Source organism: Drosophila gunungcola, chromosome 3R (assembly GCF_025200985.1).
Source record: "Drosophila gunungcola strain Sukarami chromosome 3R, Dgunungcola_SK_2, whole genome shotgun sequence".
In the NCBI taxonomy this organism is placed as follows: Eukaryota; Metazoa; Arthropoda; class Insecta; order Diptera; family Drosophilidae; genus Drosophila; species Drosophila gunungcola.
This window is the reverse complement of record NC_069139.1, coordinates 19,918,344-19,941,510: the sequence shown is the minus strand read 5'-3', so window position 1 is coordinate 19,941,510 and position 23,167 is coordinate 19,918,344. Positions and strand designations below refer to the sequence as shown.

At 40.0% G+C, this 23,167-nt stretch overlaps 1 protein-coding gene across 2 annotated transcripts in view; it reads left to right on the top strand.

Moving 5' to 3' along the window:
* The window catches only part of LOC128251701 (stAR-related lipid transfer protein 13), a 99,048-nt gene that overhangs the window by 17,313 nt on the left and 58,568 nt on the right, over window positions 1-23,167 (top strand). For both annotated transcript variants that reach the window (XM_052978806.1, XM_052978807.1), the window contains exon 2: window positions 13,594-13,638. The gene's annotated coding sequence lies outside the window, so the exon portion shown is untranslated. The remainder of the gene's footprint in view (window positions 1-13,593; window positions 13,639-23,167) is intronic.

Below are 23,167 nucleotides of genomic sequence, written 5' to 3'. Positions count from 1 at the left end.
AATTTAGCTGGCGGATGCAAAGCGCCATAACTCATGTGGCGGCGAAAATAATTTGATATCAAAGAGCGTCTGTCTGGAGATCGCATAAATTATGAATGCAGTGAGAGAGGTGTTAGAACCTTTCATATGTTTTGTTTTTTTCTTTTTTTTTTTGTAGAATTTATGGCTGTTTAAACAGACAGATAAAGTTGGTGTCATTAGTGATTTATGGTGGGATAGCCTGTGATTGGGGTTCTCATTGGCCCAGAGTTCACCATTCGGCTTGACATTGAATGGAAAAAGCCAAGCGCCGCTAAAAGCTGGTTCCTCTTCTTCTACCGCCGTGTGAATTCTGTTTTCGTTGCAACTTTCAAAGTAAAATGAGACGCGGCAAATTAAGTCAAGGTGGCTGCATTGCATTACTCATGAACTCAACGCAAGGTATTGAATTACATTCGGCGAGTGCATAAATATTATCCGCAAATGTGGGTGAATGGAATGCCGTGTAGGATTTCGGATGTCGGATTTCAAGGCAGCTGAAAGCGAATCGCTATCAGGAATACGATTGCCCACACTCTTCAGATAAGCAAACTTTCCATAGAAGCCCTACGGAATTCTGCGTATGAATGAAAGTATTGGAAAACTTTTGCGATAAGATAGTGCACACGGAAAATAAATATTTTCATAAATGTTTAAACAGATATAAGATATATATCCTAAGAAGAGGAAATTTGCAATGGGAAATGTTAAAGGAATTAAATTAAAAGTTCTAGTTTTTTTCTGCAGAGTTAAGAACAAGTGAGCTAAGTTTAAAAATAGGAAATTCCAACTGAGTAACGGCAATACCATGGGTAATTCCAAATAAAATGCATTCTGCGTTGTTTATAAGCAACATAACTCCGAAATGGGCTATCAGTCATTTTTCCGGTAAACAAGTAAAGCTTCTGAGAATTTAAATGCACTAGTGGTAACTAATGGAAAGAAACACTTACGCTCCTGATAAGCTGGACATAAAAAGAAACCTATCAGCCAAAGCTGACCCGAATGAACTGGCTTTCAGCTGCTGATAATATAACTCTGAGGGGAGCGCTTTTTTATGTTTTTTCTATGTTGTGAGTAATAATTACAAATGCTTTTAGTTTTTAGAAGGTTAAGACAGCTTCACGACTTATGTTTTTAATAACATTGTATTAAAAATATTGCGCCAACAGAAAATATTTTTATATGCCTTTAAACACCATCTGTAAATGTGATTGAAACAGGGTTTTCCGGTAGGCGTTCTCCTAGTCCTCATAAGCCATCAAGTTATGTAAACCGCGATAAAGTATCAGTTAAATTACAAATTTAATAGGCCTCTTGTTTTACTTGGATTACTTAAAAATCTCCTTGCCGCCTTTCATTATATGGCTTTGGAAGTTTTATTTTTTTTTTTGTGTTCCCTGTCTGGCAACTCGTTAATGTTAACAACTACGAATACAACACCAGCGGCAGAAGCAAAAAAAAAAGCTTAAACAGGCGCTGGACTTGCCCAAAAAAAGCAGTCGAAAAAATGAAAATAATTTATTTTTTTTGGTTGTTGTAAGTTTTTGCCCATTTCAAGATGCCGCTGGTGTTGCTGCTGTTGTTGTGTAAACAAACTTAGAAGTTTCCAGCTGTGCGCGTTGATTGCCATACGACACGATGCGTTTTCAAATACAGCAACCGCAACAACAACATACAAAACAACAACAAAAACAGTGAGGAAAAAGCAGCTCAGATTGCGCATACGCCGTGTAAGCATTATGCCGTTGTTGTTTTGAACAAAAATAGCAAATGCTGTAAACATTTTCGAGGTACGCAATCAAGGCATAGACTCGTACATAAAACACATTTATTTTGTATTTTTTTTTTCTGCTGTTTCATTACGAATTCCGTGCGTTTTTCCATGCTTTAAGGTGAATTTCATATTACGGCAAGTTGCTGTTATTGTTGTGTCTAGTTTTTCATTAATTTCTCCTTGGTTGCGCGCACGTCAATCATACGCAGCGTTGAACGAACAATTCAAATGGTGAGTAGGCATTTATGGCCAGGTCAGTGGGGATGAATAAAGAGTGAAACCGATTCCTTTTCCTAGCATTCACTGGCGCTCTTTTATGGCTCTGAACCTTGAACCGTCGAGTGGCAATCATTCACACCAGGCGACAAATGAGCCAAGATTGATAAGCCGCCATTTGTTTGTAAAAATATATAAATACTCGGAGGCTATATGGTCGTCGTGTGTCTTATCTCGCTTCCTCTCGCACTTTAATTAGCCACTTTTATCGGCCCGCACGGTGGCTGTCAATTTGGCTAAAAATAAATGATTACTGCTTCTAGTATATACAATATGATATCATGCCGCTTCGTTTTGCCAATTAAAACACAAAAAAGCGACAGCTTTTTTTTCGTAAATTATGACTAGCGATAATCACAGCACAACACAACACAACGCGGCAGGCGTTGTTTTATTATTTTTGTAATTTTTTAAACTCATTTCCAGAACTTGGTTTGGTCTAGTAATTAGCTGAGTCTAGGCTTGGTTGTGGTCGTCGCATGCGTAGCTCAAATTTCAAAACTACATGCACTTTGCGCAGATACAAAGCCGGTTGGCTGGCTAGTTGGCTGGATGGTCGTCTCTCTGGGTGTGAAAAGATTTATGTGCTAGGCGAGAGCACACATCTCCGGTGGTTATCAATGCAGCAGAAATGCAGCAGAAGCAGCAGCAGCAGCAGTTGCAGCAGCAGAAAAGCAACAACAACAACAACAACAGCAGCAGCAGCAGCCATTCACCCGGGCAATTCCAGTTTCCAGACTTCAGATTTTATTGTGAGCGACCTCTTATTTATGGTCTGCTCAGCTTTTTATAACTCTTCGATTTATATTGATTTGTAATGCACATAAAAAGCGAGCTGGAGCTGAAGCTGGAGCTGCTGATTTTATATGCATGCAGTTGACCTTGTCTGTGGCCAGGATCGCATCGTGGAGATTGCTTAAATTATAATAGTTACCAAATGGTGAAGGTCGCTGGAAAGCCCAACAAGTGTTGCATGTTGCCAGTTGGTAGTGGCCATTTGCCAGTTGCATGTGCAACATGTCAACAATCAGCGATTCGGCGACCAGGTGACATAACCACCTACAAGCCAGACTTCCACATCTGGGCTATCGCATGTCTTTTCGGCTGGACAGCCAGGCGTCTGAAATTGAAACACTTGTGCTGGCAAATATTTTACCAACTCGCTGGCAGAATTTGTTAGAAAAGCGCAACGCCAACCGACACTTGGCCAGATAAAGGCGAAAACATGCTGAGAAAAAATAATATCCCACAAAAGACCCGAGCGCACATGACAATGTGTAAATTTATGGCCGTCGTTGTTGTGCACTCGAATTGCATAAGTTCACCTGGGCTTTAATGCACAGCGGGCAAATAGCAAAATATTTGTGTTTGCTTTATTAATTAAGCTGCGGCTTGGCTGCAGTACTATTTGCGTATGCGATGAATATTTCCAATAATATTTGGCAACACATTTGATGCCCGACCAAAAATGTCAACAAGAAAGTGATGGGTAAACGAAGAAAGATTGACGGAAGTTAGTTAAAACTGTCGACTGGAATTGAAGAGATTTTAAATGATTTTTCAAAATTACCGACGAACAAAAAATGTCTTAACAAAAGTTGTTGTTGCTTTTGAAAATTTGTATAGAAATAATCGAAATTGTAATCGTTAATTTTGTATTTATAAGTAAGCATTAATTGCCTTTGTTACTTATCTATCAGCAAATGGCCAATTCCTCTGATTATGTTATCACTTCCCACAATTTGACTGGCAGGTATTTACTATCGAATTATTCACATTCTGCAATTATCTAGGAAAGAGATAAAACATAGAAGTAACCAGATGATCAGATTCGGTTTCTCGACTGGCCATCAAATGAAATTCCAATTAAAATTCCCCGGTGGTTGTGGGGGCGTTTGCGTGAGTCGGTGTTTGTCTTAGAAATGGGCCACAGTTAGTTAATAGCATTCGGGGCCATGACTAGACACATTGCCGCATTTTCCGTGGAAAAATCAAGGCGAAATCCAGCGTGGCTGATTAAAGAGGCTTTCACCGCATATGGGTCAGCATCGTCACCTTTCGCCAGCCGGAATTGGGATATAGGGCATATAGACACACATTTGTGTATGCCCCAAAACTCCATATGCTGCCCTGCTCCTAATGAACCTCGTGCTGGGGCAAAGTTAACTTGTTTTCTGGCGTAGGTGTTTGACCCCCAACCCAATCGATTTTGTTGTTTAGTTATGTTAATTTCTGTGGCGGCTTTTCAAAAATATTCTTCTACAATTAGTCGGCTTTTGGTGGGCTGTTTTCTTCATCCGATTCTTTGCCTCGTTTCGCCTCGCTCAATCAATTTAAATACATTAATCAATTTCCATGGCTGGTTTTTTTTTCCAAACATTTCTTTTTCGTGTTGGGTGCGCTGATCGCGGCGAAAAAAAAAAACAACAATTTAATTATAACAACAAACAGCAACAGCGACAAACACATCGGGTATATCTGAAATTGATATCGTGACTTTGTGTAATTTGTAATTTACGATGAGATCACTTCCTCCAACAATGTATCAAGTCAGTCAGGCCATTCCCGACAAGCCATCGTCGGTCGCATTGTGCCATTTTCTTTTTGTCCCCTGAGCTTGAATCCCCAGTATTACTTATACACAGGAAATAAAATGTGAATTCCAAAATAAATGCAAAACAAAGGGTAATAAAACAAATTATTATCAATTAAAAAAGACAAACAGAATAAAACTAGAAAAACTGGAACCAAGATGTATGTATTTTACGTATCTTAAGAGAAGAGCACAAATAGGATTTTGTTATTTTCTAAAAAACAAAAACACTTAAAAAGTTTTCTATCAATATTTTCTCAGTGTATACATACATCAATTCTTCGCTAGCTCAGCTATTTTCTGTGAGGAGCAAAGACAAAAAACAGGAGAGCAAATCCGAGTTTTTCTGTGACAAGATAAGCGTCAGCTGCCCCTTTTCCCCTTTTGGCTTGTGCCCCACACTTTTGGACAGACTTAAACAGGCGTCCTGCTCATCCAAAAACACAAAGGGGAAAATTTGCATTCGCAGGCCATTCGAAGAGGAAGCATTGTTTGTGCGCATATATTAGAATTGGCATTCGAGTCCGGATGAAATCGCAAGGGGGAAATGCAAATCAATTCCAGCGTTTTCAAATCGCACATCGAATGGACAATCAAACAAATTATGTCAGCTGGAACAGCTTTTAATAGGGCTTTATATCTGCAGCCTGATCTCGTTATTCGCTTCCATTTGCCGAACTCGTCTGATTTCATTTTTTTTTTTTTTCATAATCGCTACCGACTGTTGGACAAGAAAACCTTGATCTAATGACCGACCCATTTCCGTTTCTCGGTTCACGATTCTTTTGGCCACAAGTCTATTTCCCAAGTCCTTGACCTTAGAGCCGCTTATTATGGATGGCTGGGCTTTTTTGTAACCGCCGGTTGTAAAATGTATATTTTCTTACGATTTCCAGTGAGCGCTGCTTGAGGTCTTTGTATTTTTACGGTCGGTCTTTGAACTCATCAAACTTGGTACATTACAAAACGCTTGTCGTTGTCTCATATTTTTCTGGTTTTCAGTTAAGTTTTTTGTGCTTCTTCAGTTTTTCCTTTTTGTATGTTTATTTTTTTGTCGTGGTGCCATCACAGCAAAGCCGTTTAATTAGCTGCAAAGCTGCAAAGCCCACGCCCCAGTGGAGATTCTCGATCATGTCGCAATATCGACTGGCAGCCGAGTTGGGCAGTGAGCGAGAGATATGCTTTATAGCTGATTACCGGGGGACAGATTTCCAAGTGTCAGCAGCTACATATTTAATGCCTACACTCGATGGAGTCTGCAGTCTGCAGTCTGGAGTTTTCAGTCGGGAGACTGAAGACTGGAGACTGCTCCTGATCCTGGGGCTCTGCCTACGTTCTGCCTATTGATTTGTCACCCGATGGCCGTCTGTCTGGCAGTTGGGCGGACTAACTCTGGCTTCTTAAACCGTTCTGACAGCCGCCGGCGGAGCGTGTGGGCAACGCCCGACTGGTCAGTTCGCCAGTTTGCCAGCTTGCCAGTTTGCCTGTTCGCGGGACTGACAGCCCAGAATGCAGCATAATTTTGCAAATATCGCGCGTAGGTCGCTAATCAGATTTCGCTGGCGATTCTGCAGCGGCAGCAGATGCTCTGCGATTGTGCGAAGCCATAGCCGCGATGCCGATTTTAATTACCCATCTGGATTGGCAATTAAACTCTGGGTGGCCAAGTCAATATACACACGAAAAAAAGGTATATTATTAGTTTCGAAGACTATTCATACTTAAATTAAATTATGTTTATAATTACTAAATTTGTCTAAACACTCTCAGATCTCTGTTTTATTGAGTTTATTTTCAATCCAATGGCATTACAACCTCCTAAAATTGAAAGGCGGAAAAGTATATAACTTTTAAAGTAATATGTTAAAATATAGATCACACATTGAAGCGTTGAAAAAACGAAATTGCCTAATTAATGACCCAATTGTAGTATTATTTTTCCTCTCTGCAGTGGGAGATGCACTGTCCGTTTTTGGGGCCACTAAAATTCGTCATAAAAATTCAATTGAACGATCACGGAGTGGGAGAGACTCAGACTCGCTTTTCATATGTGCCGCAACGACTGTGCAGCGGTTGCATAATGCCCCACAGACAGAAACACACACGCACGCACACACGAGAGGGTTAATTTCAGCAATGGAAAAGGCAAAGTCAAAGGCAAAAGCAAACAAACCCAAAGCGGCGATCCCACAGAATTGGTTGTGTGGTCCCAGAGCCAGACTAAATGAAAAGAAAAAAAATAAGGAAAACCGAGCCCATGGCGTACATTTGGCCAGTCGAAAAATGGGGGGAAAACAGCAACTGCAATAGCAACAACTTCAAATTACCGCCGCCAATTTAATAGTCACACTTGTGGCACCCAGGCAGATTCAAAGTTGGAATTACGTGAATGCTCCCCAGCAGCACATCGGCATCTGAATCAGCATCTGTATATCTGTATCTGTATCTGTATCTGTATCTGCAGCCCAGACTGCGGCACGCAATGCCAGCTTGGGCATTAAATGCTTCTTAGAAATGTAAAGATACAAAACGTTGTTTCTCTATTCGATTTGAGGGCTTGAGGAGATCTGGCTGCTGTGGGGGTGGAGGATCACTGCATCCACTTCCACAGATGCTGCATTGAAAAATACAGCTGAGGTCACAGTTATAGTAAGCACTTTAAAAACACAACATAGAATTTAATTTACATTAGTTAATTTCTATATTTAATATTTATGGTGTCACAACTTTCAGTGTTTAAGGAAATACATTTTCATAAAGCAAAAAGAAATGCTGTAGAACTAATTATCAAACCATTGTTATCAATTTTGATTTAATAGATAAATAGATAATATCTTGAATACACAATTGATATTAACGATCTTTTACAAATTATAACATATTCATGGCTTAATTCACAGATATGTTTTTTTTCCAAATCACAGACAAACTAATACAGTTTAAACAAAATGGATCTGATAAATGTTACAACTGTCAATAATAGAGTATCGTTTGAAAACTCATTCAATTTACATAACTATTGTTCAGAGTGTACGAATGTAGCTCTACGTAGATTGTTTAATTTTGCTTAGTGGCTGTAATAGTTCTTGAGAAAATGTGCAGCCTCATCGTAATGATGTTGGTAAATACTCGTAAAACAACATCGGGCCGGCAAGGTCCCTCTAAAAGGTTTGGAGCAGGCGTTAATGGGTTTTTGATTGTTTATAGCAAAGGTATCAAGGTTGTTGCTGCGCAGAGGGGCTGCTGGCAAAGGTTAAGGGTTACGAATAGGGGGCTGCCAGAAGGCCAGGGATGAAGGCTATTAGCTGGGCCATTAGGCATAATGCAGTAATAGGGCCCAGGCCCGGGCCCCTTTTCCCTTCCACACCGGCCGTGTAATTGAGACTTTTTGTTTTGGGCATTGCATTTCCTTAAAAGACCCGCCGCCGACCAAATTATGTTTTCAGCAGCGATCGATCAAATGGAATCGAATGGCTGGCAAACACAAACACAGATGCAGGCCACCGTTATTAAAGCAGAGTATCGTGTGTCAACTGAGGCATTCGCACAACCAGCTAGACAGACAGACAGACAGACAGACAGACAAATCGAATACACATGGAGAAAAAAAGAAGAAAGGGGTGGGTCTCTGTCTGACAGATATGAACAGATATACAGACAGACAGACGGTTAGACAAACAAACCAGCGCCATATGTGCGCCCATAATGCTGCTGGATACATAACTCATGCGGGGAAAGACTCGAAACTCATACTCAAACACAAACTCAATCTCCAACTGAAACGCAAACGCAAACACAAAACTACCGTTTGATCGATCGTTTTGATTAGAAATGCAACACATTTCTATATGATCTGTCACACAGGCCGCAACAGTCTGCTTTGGCATTTGCGGTCTCAGCGGCAGACAAGCGAAATGTTTGTTAAAGTGAAATTAACGTCGCCAGCCAACTGCAGCCACCAATCAACAATGCCGGCTCAGCTCAGCTGCACCACCACACAAGCCACGCACCACGCACCGAGCACCACTAAAACACTCAGAAAAAAGACGGAGAAATATCTTTAAGCAGCATGTATTGAAAATTGATCATTTAAGAATATTATAGAATATTATATTATAGCACTTGGAATATAATTATGATATTTTAAGATATACCAATTGAAACTATTCGTTGTTCTGCAAATGGTTTGAAGTGATTTAATTAATGCTTTAAAATAATTTATATAATTTCATGCCAAGCTCTTTAACCTTTAATAATAAAACAATTTTTTCATAGAGAATTTAAAAGTTATGATATCTAAATTTTAGCTTGAGAAAAATATTGGAAACTATATAGAGACTTTAAGACTTGTTACATTGATATTTTTAAGCTAAAGAGAATTTCATTTACAAAATGTAGTCTGTGTCCTTTTGGTAAATTTGTGGATATTATTTTACTGTGTAAAAACCATGCCACAGAGATCATCATTCCCAAGCCGAGTCTGTTTCTGTATCTGTATCTGAATCGGTGGCGGCAGCAGCAGCAGCAGCTTTTCCTTGGCATGCAGTTGTCGCCATTGCAAAAGTCGTCGCCTTGTCGCACATTTTCCGCGTGGTTGTCGTGGCTCGTCCCCAGAAGAAACACCAGGCCAAGTTGAAACCAGGGAAAAACAGCTCAAAACGATTCCAAAAGCCATGCCCTCCCTCTCCCCATTCCGCTCCCACCCCCACTCTCACCCCCATCGTTCTGTCTCTTTCTTATGTGCGTTTTTGGTTACGGGCTTAATTTACAATTAATGAAATTCGATCGTTTTATTAACTGTACATTTTGCATGATTTATGCCCCACACTACGTAGTAATGAAAAAGTTTTTGACAATTTTCCACTGCTTTGGGCTCATTTCACGTTTTTATGTCGTTGGCTGTCCATTAACCTTCATTAGGCTTAGGGGACTATTAACACCCCCACCCAAGAGTCGCCTTCCAAGCTGTCATTGCTTTTGTCCATTTATGGTTGGATTGCATTGCCGGCGTTGACAATTTCTATCGACGATTGCACAATTAAACTCTATTTATTTATTTGTTTCGCTTAATGAACTGTGTGAAACATTTTCGATGTCTCAAATAGTATGCTCGGGCCAAAACAATTGCAGCACCACACCCCCAGCCACCCAGACACTGCAAGTACACTGGTATAAAGGAATATTGGAATTTAAATAAACAATTTATACCAATTGTGCTTAAAACTAATACACAGAGATAACCAGTATAAATGTTTTTTTTTTTGCCATTACATTAACATGTCAACTTGAGTATAATTTAACTTAATAAAATACTATAGTTAACTATTTAATAGTCTTTTGTCTAAGTGTATCATAACAACAAAAGCAGCCACGCAACTTGTCTCAGTTTTCGATTTTGTTTTTGTTTTTTCTTTTTGCTGGCCAAGCTGCTCGCGCATTTTTGTGCAGCGCAAATTGTTATTGCACAATTTTCGGCTTTGGGGGAATTCAATGCAATAGCCACAAACTGGCAGAAAGACAGCGCACAACAAAAAAATACGAAACACACACAAAATGCGCCTAATTGTCGCTCTTTCAGCTGTCGCACATAACACTTTGTTTTTGCTAATTTTCTGTCACCTGTGTCGTTTTTTAAATGCATTTTTTTCGTTCCCACAATTCAGACAATAGAGATGCCATGAAAAAAGATGATAAAGAGCACGTGACTGCTGATTTTTCAATTGGAGAAAAGAATAAGAATAAGAATAAGAATCGGGATCGGGATCATCTTTGTCTTCGTGTGACTCACTTGACACAGTTGCAGTTGCCAGTTTGTTGCCCTTTGTTTTCGGCTACCGGGAATTATCATCCCCGAAAGCCCGAACATCTCTTCTTTCTTCTTTTATTCTGACACCGCAACCGTTAAAATTGCATGCCTCGACATTGGCCATTATCAAACTAAGGCATCAATCTGCCAGAGCCAGAGCCGCACAATTGCAAATTGCCATGGCAATTACGAGTCGAAATGGTCGGCTTGGGGGGAGGGTGGATGGGGCTAAAATGGAGCAGCCGGCTGGGAACACGTTTTAGGCCCGGCTAGAATAGAAGATACTATCCAAGTCAGGTCTAACCAAAAGGCCGGGCCAGCTGGACGATTATGCAATTTACAAGATCTGGCTGCAGCAGTTGCATCTCCAGAACGCAGTCGAGCGAAGCGCAGCCATTGTTAAGGCGGCTAAATCATTTTTAATACCCAAATTTAAAACGAAATAATCATAAATAACTGGGTTAATTTGTAACGCTTCCATGCGCATGCGTAATGAAGCATTCAGCCCGTTTGAAGTTATTCGGCTCGCCCAAACGCTGCAGCGAAATGTGAATGAAAATGAAATTCAATTAACGTTGTCATATCAAAGAAAGTTAGAAATTACTAGATGGACTTGTGGGTACAGAAGGTTTTCCATGGCCTTGGAATTTTCAGAGTCTAACTAAAAAAACATTTATTTAAAATGCTTAACAGGTACCATATTTTAAATCGATTTAGTTTCATAACGGAAAGCTTAGTTTTAGATAAGCATTTCTAAAATTAGTTGTTAGTTCAAACCTGCTTCAAGGCAATTGAAAATCTATAGTCCCTTAAAACTCTTATTTATAGGCATTTCAATATGACTTCTGTGACCCAAAGCTTCCACCATTACGGAGGTCTGACTGTATATGCCTTCGAATGTTTTAGTGGCATCTAGTCAACGGCTGTCAAGTTCAAAGTTATAAATGTGCCAGGGATCGTGCGGAGTTTATTTAATTTCCATGATATTGTGTCTGCTGCCAGCATACAAAATCAGTTCACAAATCTTTTGTGGGTCTCTTTTATTTTTCGGTCGATTTGGGTTTTTTGTTTTGTTTCACAGATTTGTGTTTCCTGCGCGCTGCATTTGAAAGTCGCAATCGGAGAATTATTCTGTCATTGACTGGCGCAGAGCCCGGGGATCAATTACCTTTCAAAACCAATTTGCATTTGAAATGCATAACGAAATCGTGTGCACACAATGCAATATTTTGGCAGTCACACGCTGGGCTCGCGTAGTTGGCAGTTGTTCATTGTTTGCCAGCTGATTGGCAGGCTTTCAAATTGCGAATCAAGCGGCATCAAATGGAAAATGAAAATGGAAAATGCAGGTGGCTTGGTAGCTTGATAGCTTGGTGGCTCGGTGGCTTGGTGGCTTGGTGGCTCGCTGGCTTGGTGGCACCCACACAGCCTTATCTCCCTTTTGGCAGTTGCTCATTATTGCAACAGTTGCAAGTCGGTTTCGGCCTTTCCATATATACATTTTTTTTTACGACCAAAGGTGTGTCAGTAGTTGCAACTGCCATTTGCTGTTCGATCAGTTCGATCAATAAGCTCTAGGCACGCAAGCTCTCCACTTCACTGGGGCTAAGCTTGCGTTCATCTCTTGGCAAAATATGGGTTAATTCGGCCCCCAGAGAGTATGGCTTCGGTTTTGTATTATTTTCATTGCTGATGAACAATTTTCGGTAACTCTTACTTTTGATTAGGCCATGAGTTGGCAGATTTGTAGGATTAATTCTTGAAAAGTAAATCTGGCGATGATTTGTCAACTCTTCGAGTGGCTTGCTTTCCTCATCAGCGTTTTTATTTCTGGGTTAGAAAAACACAAACAGCTTTTGAGGGGCTGCTTTCATTTTCAGATGCGCCAGATTGTGTAACATTTCCCCCATGCATGTTTCAATGCATTCTGTCATGCAACTTGCCACAAACCGAACAGTCGTAAATTATGACGGCCTGTCTATAATTAATCAAAGCACTAGGGCCGCCGTCTACTGGGGCAGTTAGTCTCAATTAACACACGCAAATTGGCCAGAGCCGCACAGGGCTTCGGTCTATTTTTTTTTTAGCCATATGCTGTACTGTACTGCACTGTACTGGTAGATATGCCAGGCATTTGAAAGTAAAAACAGCTCCGCACCTACCGGAATTTGTTATACATTTAGTATACAATGCGAAATGCATTGTTAGTGCTGGCTTTGGCCAGCTCGGCCTTTTGTGTCGCTCAGCTCAACCAGTTTAGAAATTCTACTGGTTTGAGTGACGACCATGGCGAAAAGCTGATGTGCTACATCGGGCGATTTGTATTCCAAATGACGTCTGGTTCCGTTCCGTTGGCCAGGCTACGTATGTCTATGTCAGCTGATTGAATTGCAAAAGGAAGGATGGTACATGCGAAAAATGGATAAATGGAAAAACGAAAACGAAGAGCACTCGGGTGGGGTTTGGAAAATTGTGCAAGCTGTTCTGCAAGTTATATGAGACATTTTGCAATCAACGTCACTCGTCTTGGCCTTGTACTTCCTGAACATATTTGGCCAGTTCTTCAGCCCTACACTGTGAAAAAAGAAACGTTATTTAATTGTTAAAGCAGTGGTATTATAAGAAATAAATTTGCTCTATAGTCAAGGAATATAGTTTTAAGTATATAGGAGGACCTGGTCTTAGTAAATGACCAAATAATTTTTAACAAAGAGGATAAACTATATTTAAAGACTATCACATAACATTTGATTTCTGTGCATCTTCATCTCATCACCCGCTAATTTATGCCGCATTGCATTATCGATTTGCGTTTGGTTTATGGCCCAGACTCGAGTCGAGTTTTGTTAACTTTTTTCGTGTCCAGCTGGGCAAACAAAACTGGCCTAGCAACCTTTAAGCAACTACCTGCTTTCAGCTGCTCAGCTGTTTGCTTAACTTGGCTTAAATTTATGCATTTAGTCAAGGCATTTATCATGCGAAAGACACAACGAGAAATTAGCATAAAGCGCGGTGCGTGCCAATATTTTTTGGGCTGCACAAAAGCCCAAATATCGAATCGATTGCCTTGATTAGTTGACAAATAAACTAACCTCCTTTTATTTTTTGGCTTTCTCTTTGCAGTTTGGAGTCTACGGGACATTTCGCATGAAACTTGCAGCCAAAAAGGTATGTAACAAATTTCTTAATTAACTCAAAAGCAAACTTTCGCAGCGCAGAGCAAATATGCCAATTAAGTCAATAAATATTTGCCAGCTGCTATTTACGTTTTGACACCGACTAGCAATAAAGATTTCCAAAAATGCTTTTACATTTTACAAATGGCAGACGAACAGGCTTTTGAGCCGCACAGAAATCATTTATGTTAATCAACACATGTTTTTTCGGAGTCATTGGCTCTCGGGGAATTCTTTTTTTTTTGTTTTTTTTTTTTTTATATTTTGGTTGTGTCTCCGGCTTGGCTTTTTCTATATATTATAAAAGGCCCAAAAAACCAAAACAAAAAATAAATATATACAAAAAACGTGTTTGTGAGTGTCGCACAAAAAAAAAATTCAAATTCAAATTGTGCCCCGTTGAAATTTGCGCTAATGTTGCCATTTGTGTTGCTGTTGCTGCTGGGCCAGTTTGAGGTTGCTCGTGTGCTGTTGCTGTTGCTGCTGCTGATGCTGGTGATGTTGCTGTTCGCCGCGAGTTATTTTTGGTATGCTCCACCGACTCTATATGGCCGCCCCATGCCGAACAAGATTTCTGAGCCAGCGCAAACTCCGAAGCCAGATTTTTAGCGTTTCTTGTTTCTAATTCTCATGCAAATATGTACTGCCATGTCATGTCGCTTCTGTTGCTCCCCAACTGTTTGCATTTCAATAAGCGCACACACGATTTCTGCATATTTTTCTTTCGGGCAATAAAAGATTCTCGAGAAGTGTCTGTGACTCAAATCAAAGTCAAACATTTCCAAATCGAATTCGCATTAATATCTAAACGGGTTGCGCCAAAAAAGAAGGAAAAAAAGACACAACTCGAACAGCAACGACATTTCTGATAACTAATACTTTGGAAAAAACCATAAAAGAAAACAAAGAGAGATAAGACTTCGCTTTCGCCCAGGTAGAACGAAAATCGTAAGTTTGGCCAGAGAAACGAGAGTAACAGCAGAAAAGACAGCAAAAGCTGTTGACGAATATTACGCATACGCAGTGTTAGTGAGTCACAAAAGACAGTCATTGTGCGATCCCCCATCGAAAACCGCACTCAACACCACGCTGATTCGAATTGGTTTGTCATAAATCTTCGCAGAAATCGATATCAGGAATAATATGTAATATTAAACAGAAATATTATTGACAAATGCACGTATTTGCTAATATTATAATTGTGAGTAATATTGTTATTTTATTATGTAAATACCAAAATTGTTTTTAGTAACAGACATATTTAGTTGTGATAAATTTAAATTTATATATTTTGAAGCTATATGGTTAAAGTGATCATTAAGTAAGAGATTAATCAAAATAATATTCTTTTTAGATCTAACTGACAGTAAATAAATATGAAGACATAAAAAATAAACAAATTTTAACAAGAATTAAGAAAATTATATTATTACTTAATACAAATTGAGTTGCTTCTTTTTTAATTCTTTTTTTCAAGTGCAAGAGATCAGCGATCAAGCTGGTTTTAACAGCCTGATTATGCCTAAATTGCAACTCAAAGGGCTGCTAAAGTGCCTGTTGTGCTGTTGTTCATCTCCTCACTAGTTGACCATAAAGCCAATCCAAACAAGTGCCTTGATGGCCATGATCTGCTTTAATCTTCTGATTTGTTTGGGTTATGCTGCCTTTCAGAACGCAGAGTCAGAGTCCCCGACCCCCGTTTGATTACCGATCTCGGCAGGGATCCCATTGCCTAGCGTTAATTCGTGCGCGCTGCTTATGAAGTTGACATGCCGAACAAATCCAAAGGGCCGGGCATTACTTTATGGCCTCCCTTTTTTCCGGGCACCGCATAAACTCACACTTAAAATCAATAAACGTAAACTGGCCCGCCCAACGGCAAATTGCATTCGACATGTGTAAACGATAAAACTATAAAATAGCACAAACTTATGCCCACAATAAACATAAACAATTCCGGGCGAGAGATGAGCTGTAAAAGCGATCTGCCAAAAACCAAGTAAAAACCGCAGACACCGCGTGCCAATCACCAAGTTGCCTTAGCTTTGGCCTTAGCCTTTGCCATAGAGTATAGAGTTGTTGGTACATGCGTAAACAAGTATTTTTATGGGGCCCGGCCACAGGGCATTAAAGGATGCCCCACGGCTGTGGACCAGGCCAGGATGATGGGACACGGCCATAAAGGCACTTAATTGCCATTTTATTACCGCAGCTATTAGGCCACAGTCGGCCAGCCAGCCAGCCAGCCAGCCAGCCAGTCAGTCAGTCAGTCAGTCTACGCGACTTTCATTAGAAGTTGGAAGGAACTCCTGCCAACGAATTGAGCTTCACTTTCGCGTCAGAATTTCGCCATCTGCAGTGGGGCATATTACACTACATTTGCATCAACAACAACATCCGCTGCAATCACTGTTTGTGGTTGATTGTTGATGCACTGAGCCAAATTAGATGACCTTACAGTTCCAAATCATTACAGAAGATAATGATTTTGTAGCTTCCATTTGAGAGAGCATAGTTTGGCCTTGAGTTTTTTCTGTCAATTTATTTTAAAAACGGTTTCATCTTTAAATTGTAAAGGTAAGACAGCAAATTTGAAGAATTTAATATTTATAGAGGGCATACTTCCCAGTCATAGTATTTGCAATTTTTTAATATATATATTAAATTAAATTTGCATTATTAGAGCAACTGATTTAGATATTCCCCATTTTATAATTATTTAAAAGGATTACCGTGAAATAACTAAACGTAATATTTGAAAGGCTTGTATTCTTTTTGACAGCACATACACCTCAATACTTTTTTCAGCGTATTTCAGCATTTGCTCTTTGGCTGCCACATGCAAAGTGGCTCCCTTCAGCGACTGCAGTGCCATCCAGCGATATCTTTAATGAAATCTGCATGTTGCGCGCTTTAACAAGCATTCTGCTTGTCTACTCATGTCGCCCTCCCCCGTATCTGAGTGTCTCCATCGGCAGAGCCTTGTGCCATTGCAATCCTTTTGTGCGGGGTATCCAAGATCCCAGATCCCAGATCCCGGATACCGAATACTGAATACCGAATAAAAGAACCCAGACGAGTACAGAACAGAAAAGAGCAGAAGAGACTGAGCCTGTGGCTAGATCACCAACTTAGTTGTTGGGCCGGGCAAATCTTGTTAGCGTAAATATTAACTTGTAAATATGATGATGCCCTCATGGAAATTGTACGAATTGCTGATAAATATCATTAGGTCGCAACTCTCTTCCCTTCTCCGTATCCGTATCCGTCTCCGTCTCCATCTGTATATGTATCTGTATCTGTGTTTGGATTGCATTTCGCCAGGCAATTCTATTAAGATTCTTATCTAAAGTGCTTGTACAACCTTTTTGTTGTATACGGCCAGTGAGTAAGTGTACTCGTAATTGTTTAGCAAATCAGTGGAGAGTTGAAAGCTGAAAGCATTGCCAAAGCCATGATTGTTGCTATTGTTCGCCTGATTACACAGTAGTAACTGACAATTTGCCATAGATTTTTGTTAGTTTTTTAAGCCGTTAAGCTGCCGGCTACGCCCTCGTACTTATTAAATAATGATGAAATTGCTTAGTAACTTTGAATTGCAGTCGTATTGCACAGAGAAAAAGGATTTAGTAAAAAGTGTTTCTATAAGTTAAATTAGTTTTCAATAACATAATGGGGTTAATTTATTTAAATCTTGTTCCTCAAATGAAGACTATTAGTAACAGTTTTCATTCGCTTACCTTTTCTATGCCTGACCCATCGAAATTCCAAGCAGACACCACACGCTTTGTGCTCGTAAATAAACTTTCAAGAGAAAAGAATAGAATAGGGCTGAATTGAACTATGAAATTCAAGTGACTTTCCTCTAGGAAAGCGTCCATTCAGAGTCGCAACAAAGACGTGACAAATACCCCAAACGAGCTACTTTAAAGCGTGGGAGTTGCATTCACTCGCTCCGCCCGCCAAGTTCATGGGAATGCATGCAATGGGGATCAATGGCGCCAGTCTCTGCACTTCTCTTCTACTCTACTCTTTTGGTTTGGTTTAGTTTGGTTTGGTTCGGGGCCACCGTGATAAAGTCACTTAGCTACTCATATTTCAACGAAACGTGCACATCAACTTCCTACTCCCCAGCATAATCCATATGCATATACAGTTTACACCGAAAAAAAGGTTGTAATTAAATACATAGTCTGCTCTCGAGAGACTAACACGAACGATTGGGAAATAATAAGTCTAGCTCTTCCTTCTTGCTTGTGATTCAAATCAATTTTATCCAATGCACATACTATATAAATAAACAATACCTAGTTTAAAAAACAACCTTATAATTAACGTTTAATTCTGGAATTATGAATGGATTTAGCAAAAATAGTTTCTTAAATTCAATTGCCTTTTACCTTAGAATTTAACCAATCTATTATATAGATTAGAATTTCTATAATTTAATTTAAAATTCAGCAAATAATGTTTATTTAAAGTAAAAGGAACTAACGCCCTAAATAGTAAAAGCGTTGTAATTTTAGGTTGAGAAAATTTGACATGATCTGAAAATGGTAATTTTAGGAAATAATTAGTTCAGAAATGAGGTTAGCATGGTTTTCCCACACTGTAGCCGGAGCACCTAATCAAAATCTGGGGCCCTGCGGGGGCTGGCAGATCGAATGGGGGACGGAGGTCGTAATTTCCAGCTCTCATCGCCGCCAGCGGGCCAGCAGAGCGACACAGTTGGACACTGTCTGCTCTAGTTTACCGAAAAATCGTAGACTTCAATCGATTTCATGCAGCGGCGCACGCTGCGTATGCGTATTATGTTTGGTTTCGGGCTTGACTCTGGGGTTCAATAAACGATTAGATTCTAAGTTGTCGCTGTCGTTGTGGTATTTCTATAATTTTTTCTTTTTTGTATAGATGTTTTGGTTGTCGCTTTCTTGGAGGCACATTGCGTGTGCGTTTGCGTTTACGTTTGAGTTAGCGTCTGCCAAAGTTATCGCGGCTTTTTACACTAAGACGAAGGCTAATATGTCATTTGGTCATTGATACGCGGCAACGACGTTCGATCGGGGAAATGGTGAGTGGGATAGAGAGGGGAGACCGGCAGGCGACGAGAAAGAGAGGGGAGACGGTGCCACCAAAGCAAAACGCTTACTGTCAGTGTGAGGCGCGTATAATTAATTGCGCCTATCAATATCGCCGCTTGTGCCTCCCTGCCATTTGCTCTGTTGTTGTTTTGGCTGCTTTTTCGTTTGTGTTTTTCTTTTATTTTTGCGTGGCTGCACGCATATGGCCAAAAGTCCGGCACTCCGGCGGTGGCTCCTCAGTTGGCCCCCATGGCCATTGGCAGCAGCTCATTGAGATAAGCCTGTCCGTTTATGCGATTTTCTGTTCGGATTTAGCATAAATCATTCGCCTGCGAAATGTTATGTCAGCGTCTTTTATGCGGTTAACACGAACAGGCAAAGAAAAAGGATTTTTCTACGGTGTCCAAATTATTAGAATTATGGTTCTTCCACTTTGAAAAGGGCAAGCGGACAACAGAAATTCTTCTTAGGACTTAACTCTTTAAGTAAAAGGATGTGTCAGTGACATTTATATGAAAACAGTTTTCTTATAAATGTTCTTGTATTCAGCAATTTCTACGTTTTAATTATTATAAACATTAGTTAAATCAACTGTTGGTAGTTACAAATATGTTTAATTAATGTTACATAAGAATTTTCTTTCAGAGATTTATTCTTTCTGATGGAAAGGTTATCTTTTTATGAGTCAAGAAGTTTTTCCTGCAACATTTTCCATTAATAAGCCTTACGTTGCAATTAGAAAGTATAAATTTTGATATTTCTCAACCTTTTTGAACTGTTTCTTAAAGTGTGGTCCTAAAACAGCCATCGCTTACTCCTTGCAGTTCTTGGTAGGACTTCTTAGTCACGGACGAATAGTGCAGGATGCGTTAAAAAAACCCACGTTATCGAGGGCAGCGGTTTTACAGCCAATTCTATAACTGACTCAGAGCGGATGTGGACAGTCTGTGGGGTGTCCGTAGAACTGCCTTAAGCAGTCCTCCACTCTGTTTCTGTGTGGGTGAGTGGGAAACACCTTTGGGGCAAAGACCGTAAAAAAAAAAAACAATTAGCCATTATGACGAGACGAGATGACAACGCATCGTGGACTCGCTTTTCGAGTCGTGAGTCATGAGTCTTGCCATGTTGTTGGTAATAAAATACGGCAAATGGATTGCAACTGTGCGGCAGCGAAAGTACAGAGAGTATCTCCAGAATGAAGTCAGCTCACAAAAGACTTCGGGGAAGTACTTTTACACTTTTGCACTTTTACTCCCATGAAGCTAAGCAGACCACGAAGCAGATATAAAAGAGGGGGATCTGGGGAGGCAAGTGCAATATTTAGAGTTAACACAAAGCCTCCAGCTAATTTATGCCTCACTTTGGCCGTTCCCACTGTGGCTCTTGTTGTTGCTGGGCTACTGTTGTCTGCTGCATGCAAATTCAAAATGATTGATGTTGCCACATCGGACTATTGTTGTTGTTGCTGCTGCTGCTGCTGCTGTTCAGGGAAAACAACAGAGAAAAATTCTCTTTGTGCAAAATGTTGGCATTTTGAAGTGCGAGTAATTGCAGCTGCAATACTTTTTCATGTTTCTACCGCTGCCTGTTGTTTCTGCTGCTGTTGCTGCCTTAGCTGGTCAAGTTGCTCGGCATTTTGGCAATGTAATGTAGCAATGGCTAAGCAGCCGCAAACTTCCTTTCACAAGACAGCCTCCAAGAAAAATGGGTCTGCCAGTCTGGTGATGGGCACTTGAATGTTTGAAAATTATAGACTACTCTGCGCCGTCTACATTTCACAGATGTCCAAAAAAAACAGAAAAAACCACCAACAACTGCCTAAATGCCAAGACAAGAGAATTACTGATGCTTAAAAGCAGCCGGAGATAAAACAATTTGAAATGGTTTTTTACTTTGAAACTAGGAACACGCTCTTAAAATGTCAAACAAAGTTTGGTGCCCATCATTCGATTTAATATAAGGTTCTTTCTGCTTATGAGAAAGAATTTGGTTTTCCAACATTTTGACTTACTAGGAAAAGGGAACCTATGGAGAAAACACAGCCAACAAACATTTAAAGAATTTGATGAGTCTAACTGAAATGTTCAAAGCAAGACTTGGCATTTGTTTTAAACAATTATTTAAAAATATTTATTTTTATTTAGATTCATGACATTAAGATAGGGTCTCTGAGCAATATATCTCTCACAATGCTTACCCAATAACCCAAAAGGTGTAACTTTATATGTCAAATGTAAATTTGATTTTGATATGCCCAACCTTGATATTCAAGAAATCTTGTTTCTTAGCCATAAATCTCTCGGTTTATGCAAAACAAAAAAAAAATGCCTTGGCCTAAGGGCCTTCATTGCGACCAAGTAAAACAACAAAAAAAAAAAATACGGCTAATTACGAGAGCCAGTTTTCAGACACCAACACATTGCTGCTTTGGCACTCGGAGAGGCAAGGTAATTACAGGCCGAGCACATGCCACATTATTCTTTTGTGCAATGAGCACGACGTCGTTCCTGAACCCTGACCCCCAACCCCCCGTCGCTTGGGCCCACTGAGCGGACTTGGCCAAAACCCAGACGCCAACGCCGACGACACTTGTGCGCACAGCACTGCGCATGTGCAGCGCGCACACTGCGCAAAATACTTGCTTGCCGCATGGCATAAGTGCTGGAAAACTGCCGATAGGCGCAAAGCAAGCAAAACATAAGCGTCAGTCTGGCTCACCAAAAACCGGTTGAGTTATGAAAAATTATGATTGTCACCGGTTCGGTTTGAATAGCAAGCTCGGGGCCAACAACAACAGGCAGCCAAGACAAAAATGTGTAACAATTTTCAGTTAACCCTCTGCAAGCAATATAAGATATTTATGTCGTGTACAATATTTTAAGAATATGGTTATTAATGCAAAAACATCTTTGTTGCCTTAAAACTTTTCTATTGATATGACAGGATCATAATGAAAATATGTACACATTTTTTTGTATTCAAAAATGACAGATTAAAGGGCAATGTGTCAATAATTAGAAGAATTTAAATATAAATATTATAGGTCTTCTAATTATTAACTAAACATTTCAACTAACTAATACATATCAAAGTATAGTACAAATATTCCTAATTTTTTTTAATGGGTTATGCATGATCGGCTTATGTTATTATTGCTTTTTGGTTTTGCATTTACGCTAAAAGCCAACGCCAAATAGACAACAATTACAATGGCAGCCAGATCGCTGGAACACAAAAAAAAAACAGCAACCACATCTATCTGGTTGGGTATATCCATGTATAATTATTTGCCCACGTTTCGCATGTCTTACCAGACTGACTGTCGTCGTTGTCAGCAGCACCATCAAACCACCGCACCACAAAACAGTACACAGCACCACCACCGCACGACCAGCATCACTATTTTAGCATATAGGTGTGTGTGCACACAAATTGTTGGCATTTTTGCATTAGCCACGTTAGACTCATAACTTGGCTGCTGGTTTTTCTACGCCTTATTTGGGGGTTTTTCTTTATCTTCATTTTCTGGCTGGAAAATGTGGCCAACATGTGTAGCCAGCAACAGCTGTTGGCATCATTCTGCCAATGCCTCATTTGCCAATTTGTTGCCGCTAATTTAAATAATAATTGCCTGAATTGCATTTCCATTTCTGTTTCCATTTTAACCACAACTTCCATTTGACTGTCGCATCTTTGATGTGCTATGAACGGAGTCTGGGCAATTGTGCGTGCAACATTTCAATTGAGCAAAATGCAAGAAAAAGGGAGGAAAGCCAGCTTAGCACTCCCTTTTTCCCAGACAGCTGCGTAAATTGTCATCCGCCGTCAGTGTCACTTTTAATTAGTTTGTTTACAAGACAAAGGCAGAAATGGAGTCTGGCCCATCACCATCACCATCCCCATCCCCATCCCATACCCATCCATTGCCCCAATCATATCAATTTGGTTTGTCAGTGCCAGTCCTTTAAATTGTTCTGTGAGCCATAAAAATTTGTGTGCACTCAACGGCGGGCAGCGGTCAAAAATGCACTGGGTTAATTACCAGTCGCCAGTCTTCATTTTGCTGATTAGAGCGGACAAAGTCGCTCCACTTATCAGTTCAAAGAAAAATAGATTCCTCACATTCCGTTTCAGCGATTGGAACTCCTTTGTTTCCATTTTGCATTTTGTATAACAATTATTTAGTGCCTAGCATAGCTCTTGGCAAATCGCCCTCGACTAACTCGCTCGAGTTCCAATTTCAATAGCAAGCAAAAAAAAAATGCGAAAAAATATACAAACCTTCATAAAATTTTATGGCCAGCAAATTGAATGCCGTTTTATGGCCAGAAAGACCCCTTTTGTTGTTTTCTTAGCTATTTTTTTCGTATTGTGTAGTATCAGCAAACAATAAATGTTAATTAACAGCATTTATGTGCTACGGCCTATTGACACTCTTGT